Genomic DNA, 18784 nt, shown 5'->3' with positions numbered 1-18784 from the left:
TGTGTGACAAACATGACGTGTCAAGCACTCAACTTTACATCATTCCGCAGCTAGAGAAAAATAATAAATACACAGTAAAATACTGTAATAATAAATAAACAAGTGGAATACTGAATGAATAACAGACATCACTCTTTACCATGTGGATCTATCGTAAGGAATATCAGCTCTAGACATTGCGCGTCTGTCTGCTTCCGTTTCACCTCAGCCCAGAACAGCCCAGAACAGAGATAAGGACTGTGTCTATCAAAGATAACTAAAATCCGATACATTCACTAACTGTAAGTCGCTCTGGATAATAGCGTCTGCTAAATGACTAAAATGTAAAATGTAAAATGATAACTTGCTCCAATCTGTCTGGCTTGCATGTGCCTGTGTGTGCACTGTCATGCGTGAAGCAGGCTATAGGAAAGATGAAACGTTGGTGAACGTCTAATTCTGATGTGACTGTGATCCGATGTAACTGTTAGAGCTTGTTGCAGCATACAGCCCTTGATCATTATAAATTACAAATCAGTATTGATTACCATCAGGAAATAGGCAAGGTTGTCATTAGCGTAATAAGCTTGTTATTGTGTACACATAGGGTCATAGCTGTGTTAGGACATGACAAGCTGCTGATAGGCTACCTATCACATTTTAAAAAACGACAGTTTAAGTTGCTGATTTTTTGTACAGTAGTATATTTGGAAGTGAGAGGTGCTTAAGAATATACATTTTTTTATTATTTTTTTATTTTAGCTTTATTTAACTAGGCAAGTCAGTTAAGAATTTGTTCTTGCCTAGTTAAATAAAGGTTAAATAAAAAATAAAAATAAATAATTTACAATGACGGCCTACACCGGCCAAACCCGGACGACGCTGGGCCAATTGTGCGCCGCCCCATGGGACTCCCAATCACGGCCGGTTGTGATACAGCCCGGAATCGAACCAGGGGGTCTGTAGTGTCGCCTCAAGCACTGAGATGCAGAGCCTTAGACCACTGCGCCACTCGGGAGCCCAATATTACAATATTTCATTATGATAAAAAAAAATGTCAACGTGTAATAGGCTGCATGACATATGCATGGAGTTTAATAAATGTTTTCTCTTTGACACAGGTGTCGGAAACTAAAGTAGGGTACATTTTGGAAGCGCCTAGTATTGCATGATTGTCAGCGTGTGGGACCCCAAACCAGGACAATGCGGGAATTCAACTCTTGGTTGGCAAAGCGCGCGACAATCATGCGCGCGTGCCTCAAGAAAAAGATTGAAGGCGAGAGAGAGCTCCAACGGACAGTCTCGCTCTAGTGCCTGTGCTGGAGTCGTGCCAACGCTGTAGCCCTAACCACAAGCCCTAACCCGCTGGGCTGCTTGTCGGACAGTGTGTGACTTGCATACCAGTGGCTGAGACCGCGGAGGAGGAGAGGAGAGTGCTTTTACCGGATACCGTTTAATTGCTGCGTCTCTTTAGTCTAGGTCCGAGACAGGGCAGAGCAGAACGCATATTGCGCTCTGAAAAGGACTTTGAGTTGAGTGGAATTCCGAACGAACCGCGGACAAGCAAGTACACAACGACGGAGAAGCAAAACGGCAGTTGGAGAAAGACAAGAGGGAAGAAATAAAAGGACGTGATTGAGAGAAAGGATCACCTTATGGGTAAGTGGAACTGCTTTATAAAGGCATAAAGTGATATATTTTTGACTACATGGTAATAACACCTCTGTGGTAATAATATTTGATCTAGGGTGGCATTTGGAATACACTTGTAGCTTTGTCAGACACGCTGGTTTTGACACAATTACAGTGGAATTGATTCTCAGATGTGTTTATTTTATTACAGGCTGTTAAACCGTGGACCAAAAATATTCCAACAGTCTGGCGGTTTTGCTAACGATATCCTCTATGTCCAGACAGTAATGTTTTAAGGAAAGTTCACCAAAAATATCTAGATAGAAGAATTCCCGCGTCTAAAATGCTACACAGCTGGAGCCTATTATGTGCGTAATTGCCATTTTTACTCATAGCTCATAATGACGGTTACTGACGGTTGATGGTATGAAAATGTGAATGGGGTGGATGAGGGTGAGGACACTCATACGCACCGACAGACAGATCATAGCTGTATGTCAGTGTGGTTATAAACGGTTATAGTTACTTTATCAATGTAAATGTTGGCAATTAGTCTGTCATCTGGTTTGTTTGATTGATTGATTCAGGGTGAGCGTTATTCAATGATGAGATGTGAATCCAGCTGTCATGTCATTTTGACACGCACGCACGCACACACGCACGCACACACACACACACACACACAGCACACACACACACAGCCAGACTACTGGAATATAATTACCTTATGATTTGTTTGTGGTCGGCTTTGTCCAGTCAAATTAGCATCACCTACGTTTCTCAGTTTTTCCTTAGTTTTTGTTGCTGAGAGAACTGCTAAATGACACTATAAATTACCATTTAGTGTGCCGTGTGTAGCTCTGTTGGTAGAGCATGGCGCTTGCAACGCCAGTGTTGTGGGTTCGATTCCCACGGGGGGCCAGTATGAAAAAAAAACAAAAAACAAAAAAACATGTATGCACTCACTCTAGATAAGAGCGTCTGCTAAATGACTAAAAATGTGTGTGCTGATACAAGATAATTTGTCTGACACGGATGTGTGCGTGTGTTTTCTTTTAGCTTTTTTTGTGTGGTATGGGGTTGAGTTTATATTTCACTAAATCGCTTATCTGAAATGACCATAGGTGTGCTGTGTGTGCTGATAACATGATGCAAATAAATACAACTGACATGAGATTTTTATAGCCCTACGTTTGCATGATATGGGGATGTGAGATTATATTTGAGTAATGTAAACCTTTGGTCTATTTTCATTTTAATCTGTCGAAAATAAAACGTTTGTAGATTGTGATGGCTAATAAAACCTTCTTCGGTCTAATCCTATTTACTGTAGATGTTTTTACGGTAACTTACTGGCAGGATAGAGACCCAATCCAGTTAACACACACACACGCACACACACACACATGTACACAATGCCATTTACACACACACAAACATACACACACACACACACATTGGAGTACAGTTCTATTGGAAATTGAATTTCCATTTACTGTGCATACACACACAAGTACATATAAACACCGACCAATACACTGTAAAAAAAAAAGATGTTTTTACGGTAACTTACTGGCAGCCAGTTACTGTGAAAAAAGAGGAGACAAAACTCTAGATCACCTTTACTCCACATGCAGAAACGCATGCAAAGCTCTCCCTCGCCCTCCATTTGGCAAATCTGATCCTAACTCTATCCTCCTAATTCCTGTTTACAAGCAAAAACAGTAACACATACAGTGAGGGGAAAAAAGTATTTGATCCCCTGCTGATTTTGTACGTTTGCCCACTGACAAAGACATGATCAGTCTATAATTTTAATGGTAGGTTTATTTGAACAGTGAGAGACAGAATAACAACAAAAAAATCCAGAAAAACACATGTCAAAAATGTTATAAATTGATTTGCATTTTAATGAGGGAAATAAGTATTTGACCCCTCTGCAAAACATGACTTAGTACTTGGTGGCAAAACCCTTGTTGGCAATCACAGAGGTCAGACATTTCTTGTAGTTGGCCACCAGGTTTGTACACATCTCAGGAGGGATTTTGTCCCACTCCTCTTTGCAGATCTTCTCCAAGTCATTAAGGTTTCGATGCTGACGTTTGGCAACTCGAACCTTCAGCTCCCTTCACAGATTTTCTATGGGATTAAGGTCTGGAGACTGGCTAGGCCACTCCAGGACCTTAATGTGCTTCTTCTTGAGCCACTCCTTTGTTGCCTTGGCTGTGTGTTTTGGGTCATTGTCATGCTGGAATACCCAACCACAACCCATTTTCAATGCCCTGGCTGAGGGAAGGAGGTTCTCACCCAAGATTTGACGGTACATGGCCCCGTCCATCGTCCCTTTGATGCGGTGAAGTTGTCCTGTCCCCTTAGCAGAAAAACACCCCCAAAGCATAATGTTTCCACCTCCATGTTTGACGGTGGGGATGGTGTTCTTGGGGTCATAGGCAGCATTCCTCCTCCTCCAAACACGGCGAGTAGAGTTGATGCCAAAGAGCTCGATTTTAGTCTCATCTGACCACAACACTTTCACCCAGTTTTCCTCTGAATCATTCAGATGTTCATTGGCAAACTTCAGACGGGCCTGTATATGTGCTTTCTTGAGCAGGGGGACCTTGCGGGCGCTGCAGGATTTAAGTCCTTCACGGCGTAGTGTGTTACCAATTGTTTTATTGGTGACTATGGTCCCAGCTGCCTTGAGATCATTGACAAGATCCTCCCGTGTAGTTCTGGGCTGATTCCTCACCGTTCTCATGATCATTGCAACTCCACAAGGTGAGATCTTGCATGGAGCCCCAGGCCGAGGGAGATTGAAGTTATTTAGTTCTCGTTGTGTGTGTTTGGTGTTGTGTGTGATTGCTCCTCTGTTTGGTGTTCTGAGCTACGTATCTTCCCTCTGTTGTTTGGAGAGGTTTTCGCACATGTTAGTGCGCCTTTTGTTTGACGCCTGTGTGCGCCTTTTATTTCGCCTCCGGGCTTATGGTTCTCGTGTACTACGTGAATAACTCACTAAAGTCTTTTGGACTAAGCTTCTGCGTCCTGCGCTTGATTCCTGCACCACACCCACCTTCAGCACCCCTGACACCCGTGTAGTTCTGGGCTGATTCCTCACCGTTCTCATGATCATTGCAACTCCACGAGGTGAGATCTTGCATGGAGCTCCAGGCCGAGGGAGATTGACAGTTCTTTTGTGTTTCTTCCATTTGCGAATAATCGCACCAACTGTTGTCACCTTCTCACCAAGCTGCTTGGCGATGGTCTTGTAGCCCATTCCAGCCTTGTGTAGGTCTACAATCTTGTCCCTGACATCCTTGGAGAGCTCTTTGGTCTTGGCCATGGTGGAGAGTTTGGAATCTGTTTGATTGATTGCTTCTGTGGACAGGTGTCTTTTATACAGGTAACAAACTGAGATTAGGAGCACTCCCTTTAAGAGTGTGCTCCTAATCTCAGCTCGTTACCAGTATAAAAGACACCTGGGAGCGAGAAATCTTTCTGATTGAGAAAAAAAACAAAAAAAACATGCGTTTTTCTGGATTTTTTTATTGTTAGTTATTCTGTCTCTCACTGTTCAAGTAAACCTACCATTAAAATTATAGACTGATCATTTCTTTGTCAGTGGGCAAACGTACAAAATCAGCAGGGGATCAAATACCTTTTTCCCTCACTGTATAATGAAAAACTACAGGACTGTTTCACTGGCACAGACTGGAATATGTTCCGGGATTCATCCGATGGCATTGAGGAGTTTACCACATCAGTCACTCTTGGCATTCTCTCAACCAGCTTCATGAGGAATGCTTTTCCAACAGTCTTGAAGGAGTACCCACACATGCTGAGCACTTGTTGGCTGTTTTTCCTTCACTCTGCGGTCCAACTCATCCCAAACCATCTCAATTGGGTTGAGGTCAGGTGATTGTGGAGGCCAGCTCATCTGATGCAGCACTCCATCACTCCCCTTCTTGGTCAAATAGCCCTTACACAGCCTGGAGGTGTGTTTTGGGTCATTGTCCTGTTGAAAAAAAAATGATAGTCCCACTAAGCCCAAACCAGATGGGATGGTCACAGACAGTGTCACCAGCAAAGCACCCCCCACACCATCACACCTCCTCCTCCATGCTTCACGGTGGGAACCACAAATGCGGAGATCATCCATTGACCTACTCTGCGTCTCACAAAGACATGGCGGTTGGAATCAAACATTTCAAATTTGGACTCATCAGACCAAAGGTCATATTTCCACCGGTCTAATGTCAATTTCTCGTGTTTCTTGTCCCAAGCAAGTTTCTTATTATTATTGGTGTCCTTTAGTAGTGGTTTCTTTGTAGCAATTCGACCATGAAGGTCTGATTCACGCAGTCTCCTCTAAACAGTTGATGTTGAGATATGTCTGTTACTTGAACTCTGTGAAGCATTTATTTCGGCTGCAATCTGAGGTGCAGTTATTCTAATAAACCTATCCTCTGCAGCAGAGGTAACTGGGTCTTCCATTCCTGTGGCGGTCCTCATGAGAGCCAGTTTCATCATAGCGCTTGATGGTTTATGCGACTGCACTTGAAGAAACCTTCAAAATTGTTGACATTTTCCGGATTGACTGACCTTCATGTCTTAAAGTAATGATTGACTGTTGTTTCTCTTTGCTTATTTGAGCTGTTCTTCCCATAATATGGACTTGGTCTTTTACCAAATAGGGCTCTGATTTGTCATCCTAAGGGTCCCAGAGAATTTTTTTTGCATAGTTTTGTTTGATAAAATCAATTTTTATATTCAAATGTAAGAACTGGGTTCTACAGTTTGAACCCCTGCTGTCTCTGGCTCCACACCCACCCCGCCCGGCCATCTAGATGTGTGAAAGTTAGTGTATAAGCTAATGATCCATCATGTATGACATTCCTGGGAGTGTGTAAACTTACATTTTGTATTACCATATCATTTTTTAATGTTCTCTATAGTTTTGTACTTGAAAATGTATCAGTTGACCAATTCGGTACATTTGGGCAGACTTGTACAATATAGTCCAGTATTGCAATGCTTCACTGGATCAATCTGAAACGTTGCACACACACTGCTGCCATCTAGTGGCCAAAATCTAAATTGCGCCTAAACTGCAGTATTATATTGTGGCCTTTCTCTTGCATTTCAAAGATTAAATGTTGTTGTACACTCTCCTCAAACAATAGCATGTATTTTTTCACCATAATAGCTACTGTAAATTGGACAGTGCAGTTAGATTAACAAAAATGTAAGCTTTCTGCCCATATAAGACATGTCTATGTCCTGGAAAGTTTGCTGTTACTTACAACAGCCATGCTAATCACATTAGCGCACGTTAGCTCAACCATCCCGTATACGGGACACCAATCCCGTAGATGTATTTAATTTTTTTATTATTTTATTATTTTCTTGTCATTTAGCAGACGCTCTTATCCAGAGCGACTTACAGTTAGTGAGTCCATACATTTTTTTATTTTTCATACTGGCCCCCCGTGGGAATCGAACCCACAACCCTGGCGTTGCAAACACCATGCTCTACCAACTGAGCTACATCCCTGCTGGCCATTCCCTCCCCTACCCTGGACCAATTGTGCGCCGCCCCATGGGTCTCCCGGTCACGGCCAGCTACGACAGAGCCTGGATTCGAACCAGGATCTCTAGTGGCACAGCTAGCACTGCGATGCAGTGCCTTAGACCACTGCGCCACTCAGGAGATGTTAAACTGGGTTTAGGAAATGTAGCCTAGTTTCAGTCCTAACATGATTTTAAGAGCAGAGAGTTGAGAGGTTGAAGTCATGGCAAACACTAAGTCGCTACATGGCTAAGGATTAGCTGTGTTGGACTTGAGTCAAAGGATGCATCCAAAATGCCTCCCTATGTATTGCACTACATAGGTAAAAGGGTGCCATTTTGAAAAAAATGCTAAGATTGATGTAATGAAGGGCCTTTATGGGGTGGGGGGAGAGAGAGAGAGAGAGAGAGATGGATGAAGAAAGAGAGAGAGAGAGAGAGATGGATGAAGAGAGAGAGAGAGAGATGGATGGATGGATGAAGAGAGAAAGAGAGGGAGAAGGATGGTTGAAGAGAGAGAGCTGGATGAAGAGAGAGAGAGAGAGAGAGAGAGAGAGAAGGATGGATGAAGAGAGAGAGAGAGATGGATGAAGAGAGAGAGAGAGAGATGGATGAAGAAAGAGAGAGAGAGAGAGAGAGATGGATGAAGAAAGAGAGAGATGGATGGAGAGAGAGAAGGATGGATGAAGAGAGAGATGGATGAAGAGAGAGAGAGAGAGAGAAGGATGGATGAAGAGAGAGAGAGAGAGATGGATGAAGAGAGAGAGAGAGAGAGAGAGAGAGATGGATGAAGAAAGAGAGAGATGGATGGAGAGAGAGATGGATGAAGAAAGAGAGAGAGAGAGAGAGAGATGGATGAAGAGCGAGAGAGAGAGATGGATGGATGGATGAAGAGAGAAAGAGAGGGAGAAGGATGGTTGAAGAGAGAGAAATGGATGAAGAGAGAGAGAGAAGGATGGATGAAGAGAGAGAGAGATGGATGAAGAGAGAGAGAGAGAGAGATGGATGAAGAAAGAGAGAGAGAGAGAGATGGATGAAGAAAGAGAGAGATGGATGAAGAAAGAGAGAGATGGATGGAGAGAGAGAGAAGGATGGATGAAGAGAGATGGATGAAGAGAGAGAGAGAGAAGGATGGATGAAGAGAGAGAGAGAGATGGATGAAGAGAGAGAGAGAGAGAGAGAGAGAGAGAGAGAGAGAGGATTAAAGTTAGATTGTGTGGTTTCTGTGTGTGTTGTCTGATCACCTGTAAAGGGAGAGCTGGTATGGCAGTGTTCCAACCGCCTGTCTCCAATGTTACTCACAGTCATATAGGGGTGGCAGGGTGAAATATCAACCACCTGTTACTCTGACAAGCCAGACACACACAAACCTGCCGCCGCTACGCAGTAATAATAATTGACGGTGGCACACAGAAAATTCCTTCCCCATCTCCATTTCCATACTACCTAATGCAAAGGCTCTGCGGTCTCTCCCTCCCTCTTCCGCTCTGCGATCTCTCCCTCCCTCTTCCTCTCTGCGAGCTCTCCCTCCCTCTTCCTCTCTGCGAGCTCTCCCTCCCTCTTCCTCTCTGCGAGCTCTCCCTCCCTCTTCCTCTCTGCGAGCTCTCTCTCCCTCTTCCTCTCTGCAGTCTCTCCCTCCCTCTTCCTCTCTGCAGTCTCTCCCTCCCTCTTCCTCTCTGCGAGCTCTCCCTCCCTCTTCCTCTCTGCGAGCTCTCCCTCCCTCTTCCTCTCTGCGAGCTCTCCCTCCCTCTTCCTCTCTGCGAGCTCTCCCTCCCTCTTCCTATCTGCGAGCTCTCCCTCCCTCTTCCTCTCTGCGAGCTCTCCCTCCCTCTTCCTCTCTGCGAGCTCTCCCTCCCTCTTCCTATCTGCGAGCTCTCCCTCCCTCTTCCTCTCTGCGAGCTCTCCCTCCCTCTTCCTCTCTGCGAGCTCTCCCTCCCTCTTCCTCTATGTGATCTCTCCCTCTCCCTCTCTTTAATACAATTAAAAATAGCATTATTACACGCACACAAACACACACACCACTTACATTCTGCCTGAAAGAGACAGAGAGAGACACAGAGAGAAGGAGAGAGACACAGAGAGAGAGAGAGAGAGAGAGATAGAGAGAGAGGGAGAGGGAGAGAGAAGGAGAGGCACACAGAGTGATAGAGACACAAAAAGAGAGAGAGAGAGGTCTGTGGCCTCTCCTTCTCCGTGGCCGACGTGAGTAAATGTGTGTTTCATGATTAACAACTCATGGTGTAATTGTAGTAACATACAGGAACTCAAGTCCTTCTGTTCACCCGACCTAGAATGAAGTCAAATGTCTACTGTTTGCTGATGATCTGGTGCTTCTGTCACCAACCAAGGAAGGCCTACAGCAGCACCTAGATCTTCTGCACAGATTCTATCAGACCTGGGCCCTGACAGTAAATCTCAGTAAGACAAAAATAATGGTGTTCCAAAAAAGCTCCAGTTGCCAGGACCACAAATACAAATTCCATCTAGACACCGTTGCCCTAGAGCACACAAAAAACTATACATACCTCGGCCTAAACATCAGCGCCACAGGTAACTTCCACAAAGCTGTGAACGATCAGAGAGACAAGGCAAGAAGAGCCTTCTATGCCATCAAAAGGAACATAACATTTGACATACCAATTAGGATCTGGCTAAAAATACTTGAATCAGTTATAGAACCCATTGCCCTTTATGGTTGTGAGGTCTGGGGTCTGCTCACCGACCAAGAATTCAAAAACACCAAATTGAGACTCTGCATGCAGAATTCTGCAAAAATATCCTCTGTGTACAACGAAAAACACAAAATAATGCATGCAGAGCAGAATTAGGCCGATACCCGCTAATGATCAAAATCCAGAAAAGAGCCGTTAAATTCTATAACCACTTAAAGGGAAGCGATTCCTAAACCTTCCATAACAAAGCCATAACCTACAGAGAGATGAACTTGGAGAAGTAAGCTTGTCCTGGGGCTCTGTTCACAAACACAAACAGACCCCACAGAGCCCCAGGACAACAACAACAACAACAACAACACAATTAGACCCAACCAAATCATGAGAAAACAAAAAGATTACTTGACACATTGGAAAGAATTAACAAAAAAACAGAGCAAACTAGAATGCTATTTGGCCCTAAACAGAGAGTACACAGTGGCAGAATACCTGACCACTGTGACTGACCCAAACTTAAGGAAAACTTTGACTATGTACAGACTCAGTGAGCATAGCCTTGCTATTGAGAAAGGCTGCCGTAGGCAGACCTGGCTCTCAAGAGAAGACAGGCTATGTGCACACTGCCTACAAAATGAGGTGGAAACTGAGCTGCACTTCCTAACCTCCTGCCAAATGTATGACCATATTAGAGACACATATTTCCCTCATATTACAGAGATCCACAAAGAATTAGAAAACAAACCCAATTTTGATAAACTCCCTTATCTACTGGGTGAAATACCACAATGTGCCATCACAGCAGCAAGATTTGTGACCTGTTGCCACAAGAAAAGAGCAACCAGTGAAGAACAAACACCATTGTAAATACAACCCATATTTATGTTTATTTATTTTTCCCATTTGTACTTTAACTATTTGCACATTGTTACAACACTGTATATAGACATAATATGACATTTGAAATGTCTTTATTCTTTTGGAACTTTTGTGAGTGTAATATTTACTGTACACTTTTTATTGTTAATTTCACTTGCTTTGGCAATGTTAACATACCATGCTAATAAAGCCTTTAAATTGAATTGAATTGAAATTGAGAAGAGAAAGACAGAGCGAGAAAGAGACAGAGAGAGACACAGAGAGAGAGACACAGAGAGAGAGACACAGAGAGAGAGACACAGAGAGAGAGAGAGACACACAGAGAGAGAGAGACACAGAGAGAGAGAGAGACTCAGAGAGAGAGAGAGAGAGAGAGACTCAGAGAGAGAGAGAGTGAGACAGAGAGACAGAGAGAAAGATATGGACATACAGAAGAGTCTCTATGATGTCATCTACCATTTGACTCAACAAGGTCAAACAAATTGCAATATCCAACTGGTCATCAGCCTGGGAGATGAGGTTGTGTACTTGCTTGCGTTGTGTACTTGCGTGCGTTGTGTGTGTCCAATTGGGCCATTTGCTCAGTTCCCTAGCAGTGATGTCAAATATTTGGTTTTAAAATAACATTTAGGGGCTGAAGTGGTAATCTGTGTGGATTACGATGGGAATCATGGGATTATCAGTCCCGGCTTGACCCTCTGATTTAAATTGAGGGATAGGAGGACCTTTATTGGCATTTCCATCTAAAACAGGGTTCCCCAACTGGCGGCCCGCGGGCCAAATCTGGCCCGCCAGCAATATTATTTTGCCCCCCAAAGCCCCCAAAATCAATTATGAATATTATTTAATTTTTTAAAATAATAATATAATAAGAATAAGAATTCTCGGACCCGATATGCAAAAAGTCCCAAATGCAATGTCCCAAGAAGGAAGTTATCACACCTTAATAATGCAAAAGTTTACCAATAAAATGGTCTGATGGTGATGTGGATATACTCGGAATACATATCCAAAAATGAAATAAATGCTCTCACTCCAATACATTTTAATAGAAAGTTAGCAAAAATAGGTAAGATCTTGCTACCATGGAAAGGTAAATACCTGTCAATTTGTGGAAAAATCACCCTGATTAACTCTTTAGTATTATCCCAGTTTACCTATTTGCTTATGGTCTTGCCTACGCCTAGCGAACAGTTTTTTAAATTATATGAGAAAATAATATTCAATTTTATTTGGAACGGCAAGCCAGACAGAATTAAACAGGCCTATTTATATAATGAATATGATTTCGGAGGACAGAAATTATTAAATGTTAAAGCATTAGACCTATCACTAAAAGCTTCAGTCATACAAAAGTTATACTTAAATCCAAACTGGTTCTCTAGCAAATTAGTAAAATTGTCTCACCCAATGTTCAAGAATGGCCTTTTTCCCTTTATTCAGATTACAACCTCTCACTTTAAGTTATTTGAAAAGGAAATAATCTCCCAAATATCACTAGTTCTAAAACAAGCCATAGAAAGTTGGTTGCAATTTCAATTTAATCCTCCAGAAATGACAGAACAAATAATGCAACAAATATTGTGGTTATACTCAAATATACTTTTTTTTGACAAAATGTTTTAAAAAGGTATAATCTTCGTAAATGATATTATCGGTAGGACTGGTGGAGTTATGTCGCACATGCAGCTAACAAAAACATATGGAAATGTCTGCTCTACCCAAAATTACAACCAAATAATTGCAGCATTACCGCAAAAATGGAAAAGGAAAGTGGAAGGGGGAAAAATTAAGGAACTTGTCTGTCGGCCTTGCATTAAAGAATATAATTGGTTAATTGTGATAAATAAAAATGTATACCAGTTTCATTTAAGGACCAAAAGATTGACAGCCGTCCCATATAGATTGCAAAATAGTTGGGAAGAGATTTTTGACGTACTGATTCCATGGCACAGTGTTTGTGAATTGATACGCAAAACAACGCCGGATTCAAAACTTAGAATTTTTCAATTTAAATTATGATATAACATTCTTGCTACCAATAGAATGTTATTAATATGGGGGATACAATCTTCCCAGCTCTGCAGATTTTTGCTGCGAAGAGACAGAATCATTAGATCATTTGTTTTGGTACTGTCCATTTGTAGCTTGTTTTTGGACACAGGTCCAGGAATGGCTAAAGGATTGCAATATTTACCTGGAGCTAACCCTGCAGATAGCACTACTGGGTGATCTGAAAAGTCATAGTCAATCGAACAATAATATAATAATACTTTTAGCAAAAATGTTTATATTCAATTTACGATCTGTAGAAACAATGAGAATAGAAATGTTCAGAACTTTTGTAAAATATCACAGTACAGTTAAAAAATATATGGCAAATAGAAATCCTATATGGATGGTGTTAAGAGATAGATGGGAGGTGTTGAATGGAGCTGAAGGATGGGACTAATAACAACAACTATTAACAACAAGATAACTAATGTAAAGCATACTGTGTCCATAATAAGTATATAGGTTATAGGTTGAGAGCTTTTGTGAAAGAGCAGAGTTAGAAAGATATGGCATATAGAAGCAAACCAGATGGACATCATGAAAATGATCGGAGGAAGTTCAGGAGTAAAAACAAACAAAATAAAATTATTGTAGAATTTGACTGTGTCCATGAAATGTATTTAGTATGTATGGGCTGGAAGTAGAGGCCTAAGCGTTGTTGTTCACTAGTTTACTCCAATTGGGGAAGGGGTGGTGGGGTTGGAAAGTAATGAAGAGAAATATAATTTTTAAAAGGATATGTGTGTATGTGTGTATGGATGTATGTATATATGTATGTATGTACAGTGGTGTGAAAAAGTGTTTGTCCCCTTCCTGATTTTGTTATTTGTTTGCATGTTTGTCTGACTTAAATGTTTCAGATCATCAAACAAATTTAGATATTAGTCAAAGATAACACAAGTAAACACAAAAGGCAGTTTTGAAATGAAGGTTGTTATTATTAAGGGAAAACAAAATCCAAACCTACATGGCCCTGTGTGAAAAAGTGTTTGCCCCCCCTTTTATAACACAACTCAACTGTGGTTTATCACACCTGAGTTCAATTCCTCTAGCCACACCCAGGCCTGATTACTGCCACACCTGTTCTCAATCAAGGAATCACTTAAAAAGGACCTGCCTGACAAAGTGAAGTAGAAGTCAAAAGATCCTCAAAAGCTAGACATCATGCTGAGATCCAAAGAAATTCAGGAACAAATGAGAAAGAAAGTAATTGAGATCCATCAGTCTGGAAACGGTTATAAAGCCATTTCTAAAGCTTTGGGACTCCAGCGAACCACAATGAGAGCCATTATCCACAAATGGCGAAAACATGGAACAGTGGTGAACCTTCCCAGGAGTGGCCGGCCGACCAAAATTACCCCAAGAGCGCAGCGACGACTCATCCAAGAGGTCACAAAAGACCCCACAACAACATCCAATGAGCTGCAGGCCTCACTTGCCTCAGTTAAGGTCAGTGTTCATGACTCCACCATAAGAAAGAGACTGGGCAAAAATGGCCTGCATGGCAGAGTTCCAAGACGAAAACCACTTCTGAGCAAAAAGAACATTAAGGCTTGTCTCATTTTTGGCAGAAAACATCTTGATGATCCCCAAGACCTTTGGGAAAATACTCTGTGGACTGACTGGCGTAAAAGTAACACCGCATTTCAGAAAAAGAACATCATACCAACAGTAAAATATGGTGGTGGTAGTGTGGTAGTGTGATGGTCTGGGCCTGTTTTGCTGCTTCAGGACCTGGAAGACTTGCTGTGATAAATGGAACCATGAATTCTGCTGTCTACCAAAAAAAGAAACTACACCAGTCGAGTAATTAATTTCAACAATAATCTTCATTTTAATTTGACTTTACAAACAACAAGAGGGCTTTATTGGAGTCTATTTCTTCCGAGCCTAGGCCTATATAAAACAACTTAACTGGGGTAGGCTATGTGGCTTAACAAAACATGTTATTAGCCCTACTTACAATTGCAACTGGCCCAAAATGTAGCATCCTACATAATATACTTTTTATTAATTTTTTATGCCGATGTCTGTGTCTAAATGTCTGTATCGGGATGCCTGCTCCTGTAACTACAGAACAAACAGAAAATACTGTCAGCATGATAAGCACTCACAATAATGTTAGTATTTACTAAATACAGTCATATAGGCCACTAAGTTACTTACTTAATGGGAAAAGTTGCATTTCCCCTCGGACACGATCTTGTGGATGTCGGGTGAGATGGATGTGATTTTGATGCGGAGGCTGGCCTCGATTGACTTATGTTAAAGCCGGTTCCTGTCGTAGGTATTGATTGCGTTCACAGAGGAAAAGGAGGACTCGCATGTGTAAGTCGATCCAAACATTGTTAGCACATAAAAAAATGCATGTTTCTTTATGGTGCTGTATTCCTCTGAGCATTCCACCCAAAACGCAAACTAGGACTCGCTGATTTGGCTCGATGTCTGAATTTCAATCAGCTCAGTTTGAATTGCGGCCTCATCCAGCGAGTGTATTGTTTTCTTAGCAAAGGAGGAGAATTCTCCACCTGGGTGGACTGTGAGAGGATTGTGTACAAACACAATGATATCCTTCAAATCTGGTGGAGAAGTTGTCCCTCAGCTGCATGATAAAATCCCTTCTGTGACCTTGTCCCTCGTGACCTTGTCCCTCTGCCTGTCGGTTCTTCAGTGTGCTGTAGTGCAATAGCCTTCCAGATGACCAAATGTCCAAATCGAACAACTCAAGCTTCATAGTAAAGGCTTTTCCACAATGTCCATGACTGTTTTCCCTCTTCCTTGTAACTGCAGATTTAACCCGTTTAAATTACAGAATATGCCAGCCAAAAAAAGCAACATTGAAGAGGAATTCCTCAATTTCCAGAATACGAAGAGGGTCAGCTGCTGTCCACATTTAGCTTTTCTGAGAAAATCCACAACCTAGTTTTGATTGATTTGATTGATTAGGATCGCCATTAGCCAATGGGGACAGCTAGTCTTACTTGGGTTCGACATATATAAAAAAAAGACAACACAGACAAAATACTTTACAATTTACATACATTTAAAAAAACATTAACATGTAGTTCAGTGGAAGCTGCTGAGGGGAGGACGGCTCATAATATGGCTGGAATGGAGTCAATGGAATGGAATCGTATCAAACATATGGTTTCCATGTGGTTGATACCCTTCCACTTACTCCATTCCAGCCATTACTATGAGCCGTCCTACCCTCAGCATGCCTCCACTGATGTAGTTTGTGTGTGCATCTATCAGTTACACATACAGTGGCTTGCGAAAGTATTCACCCGCCTTGGCATTTTTCCTATTTTGTTGCCTTAAAACCTGGAATTAAAATTGATTTTTGGGGGGTTTGTATCATTTGATTTACAGAGGGACAAGGTCACAGAAGTGATTTTATCAAGCAGCTGAGGGACAACTTCTCCACCAGATTTGAAGGATATCATTGTGTTTGTACACAATCCTCTCACAGTCCACCCAGGTGGAGAATTCTCCTCCTTTGAAGATGCAAAATATTTGTTATTGTGAAACAAACAAGAAATAAGACAAAAATACAGACAACTTGAGTGTGCATAACTATTCACCCCCTCAAAAGTCAATACTTTGTAGAGCCACCTTTTGCAGCAATTACAGCTGCAAGTCTCTTGGGGTATGTCTCTATAAGTGTGGCACATTTAGCCACTGGGATCTTTGCCCATTCTTCAAGGCAAAACTGCTCCAGCTCCTTCAAGTTGGACGGGTTCCGCTGGTGTACAGCAATCTTTAAGTCATACCGCAGATTCTCAATTGGATTGAGGTCTGGGCTTTGACTAGGCCATTCCAAGACATTTAAATGTTTCCCCTTAAACCACTCAAGTGTTGCTTTAGCAGTATGCTTAGGGTCATTGTCCTGCTGGAAGGTGAACCTCCGTCCCAGTCTCAAATCTCTGGAAGACTGAAACAGGTTTCCCTCAAGAATTTCCCTGTATTTAGCGGCATCCATCATTCCTTCAATTCTGACCAGTTTCCCAGTCCCTGCCAATGAAAAATATTTACATTTACATTTACATCATTTAGCAGACGCTCTCATCCAGAGAGACTTACAAATTGGTGCATTCAACATATGATAGCCAGTGGGACAAGCACTTTTTTTTCTTTTTTTTTATGGGGGGGGTGGGGGAAGAAGGATTACTTTTATACAGCATGATGCTGCCACCACCATGCATCACTGTGGGGATGGTGTTCTCGGGGTGATGAGAGGTGTTGGGTTTGCGCCAGACATACCGTTTTCCTTGATGGCCAAAAAGCTCAATTTTAGTCTCATCTGACCAGAGTACCTTCTTCCATATGTTTGGGGAGTCTCCCACATGCCTTTTGGCAAACAGCAAACGTGTTTGCTTATTTTTTTCTTTAAGCAATGGCTTTTTTCTGGCCACTCTTCCGTAAAGCCCAGCTCTGTGTACGGCTTAAAGTGGTCCTATGGACAGACACTCCAATCTCCGCTGTGGAGCTTTGCAGCTCCTTCAGGGTTATCTTTGGTCTCTTTGTTGCCTCTCTGATTAATGCCCTCCTTGCCTGGTCCGTGAGTTTTGGTGGACGGCCCTCTCTTGGCAGGTTTGTTGTGGTGCCATATTCTTTCCATTTTTTAATAATGGATGTAATGGTGCTCCGTGGGATGTTCAAAGTTTCTGATATTTTTTTACAACCCAACCCTGATCTGTACTTCTCCACAACTTTGTCCCTGACCTGTTTGGAGAGCTCCTTGGTCTTCATGGTGCCGCTTGCTTGGTGGTGCCCCTTGCTTAGTGGTGTTGCAGACTCTGGGGCTTTCAGAACAGGTGTATATATACTGAGATCATGTAACACTTGCACACAGGTGGACTTTATTTAACTAATTATGTGACTTCTGAAGGTAATTGTTTGCACTATTTCTTAATTAGGGGCTTCATAGCAAAGGGGGTGAATACATATACACGCACCACTTTTCCGTTATTTATTTTTTAGAAATTTTGAAACAAGTTAGTTTTTTCATTTCACTTCACCAATTTTGATTATTTTATCAAATCCAAATAAAAATCAATTTAAATTACAGGTTGTAATGCAACAAAATAGGAAAAACGCCAAGGGTGATGAATACTTTTGCAAGGCACTGTACAAGTCAGTACATACACACAACAAGTAGGTCACATGGGGGAGAGGCGTTGTGCCGTGAGGCGTTGCTTTATTACTTTTTTAAAACCAGGTTTGCTGTTCACTTGCGCTATATAAGATAGAAGGGAGTTCCATGTACTCATGGCTCTGTATAATACTGTATGTTTCCTCGAAATTGTTCTGGACCCTGGAACTGTGAAAAGACCCCAGGTGGAATGTCTGGCGGGGTAAGTGTGTGTGTCAGAGCTGTGTGTTGTGAGTGATTTTGAAAGGAGTCAGGCGCAGGAGGGTAAATCACAGAATAAAAGGGTTTATTCTGAAAACACAGCAGTACGCAGCAATGCGTCAAACACTCCAGTGCGTAAATCAGGTGCACTGGAAACAACAAGGCACTCAAGTGAAATATCCAGGCGATACAAAATACAAGGAGCTCCACCGAGCAAAACTAACCTCCACAATAAACAATCACACACAAAGACAAGGGGGCAGAGGGAACAATTATACAGGTACTGATGAGGTGATATGAACCAGGTGTGTGTAATAAACAAGACAAAACAAATGGAATGATGAGATGAGGAGCGGCAGTGGCTAGAAGGCCGGTGACTACGAACGCCGAAGCCTGCCCAAACAAGGAGAGGAGGCAGCTTCGGAGGAAATCGTGACAGTACCCCCCTCTTGATGCGCAGCTCCAGCAGCGCGCCGACACCAGCCTCGGGAACAACCAGGAGGACGCGGAGCAGGGCGAGCTGGATGGCGACAGTGGAAATCCCGCAACAGGGAGGGATCGAGGATATCCCTCACCGGGACCCAACACCTCTCTTCCGGACCGTACTCCTCCCACTCCATGAGGTACTGAAGGCCCCCCACCCGATGCG

The 18784-nt window shown here is 42.4% G+C and overlaps 1 protein-coding gene across 3 annotated transcripts in view; it reads left to right on the top strand.

Annotated features, from left to right (window-relative positions):
* Positions 1 to 1249: 1249 nt before the first annotated feature.
* LOC121554623 (5-hydroxytryptamine receptor 2C) overlaps positions 1250 to 18784 on the top strand; it is a 199392-nt gene continuing 181857 nt past the window's right edge. For all 3 annotated transcript variants that reach the window (XM_041868274.2, XM_041868276.2, XM_041868275.2), the window contains exon 1: positions 1250 to 1638. The gene's annotated coding sequence lies outside the window, so the exon portion shown is untranslated. The remainder of the gene's footprint in view (positions 1639 to 18784) is intronic.

The sequence above is a fragment of the Coregonus clupeaformis genome, chromosome 27 (genome assembly GCF_020615455.1).
Source record: "Coregonus clupeaformis isolate EN_2021a chromosome 27, ASM2061545v1, whole genome shotgun sequence".
NCBI lineage: Eukaryota > Metazoa > Chordata > Actinopteri > Salmoniformes > Salmonidae > Coregonus > Coregonus clupeaformis.
The sequence above is the reverse complement of the archived record's forward strand: the minus strand, read 5'-3'. Positions and strand labels throughout refer to the sequence as shown.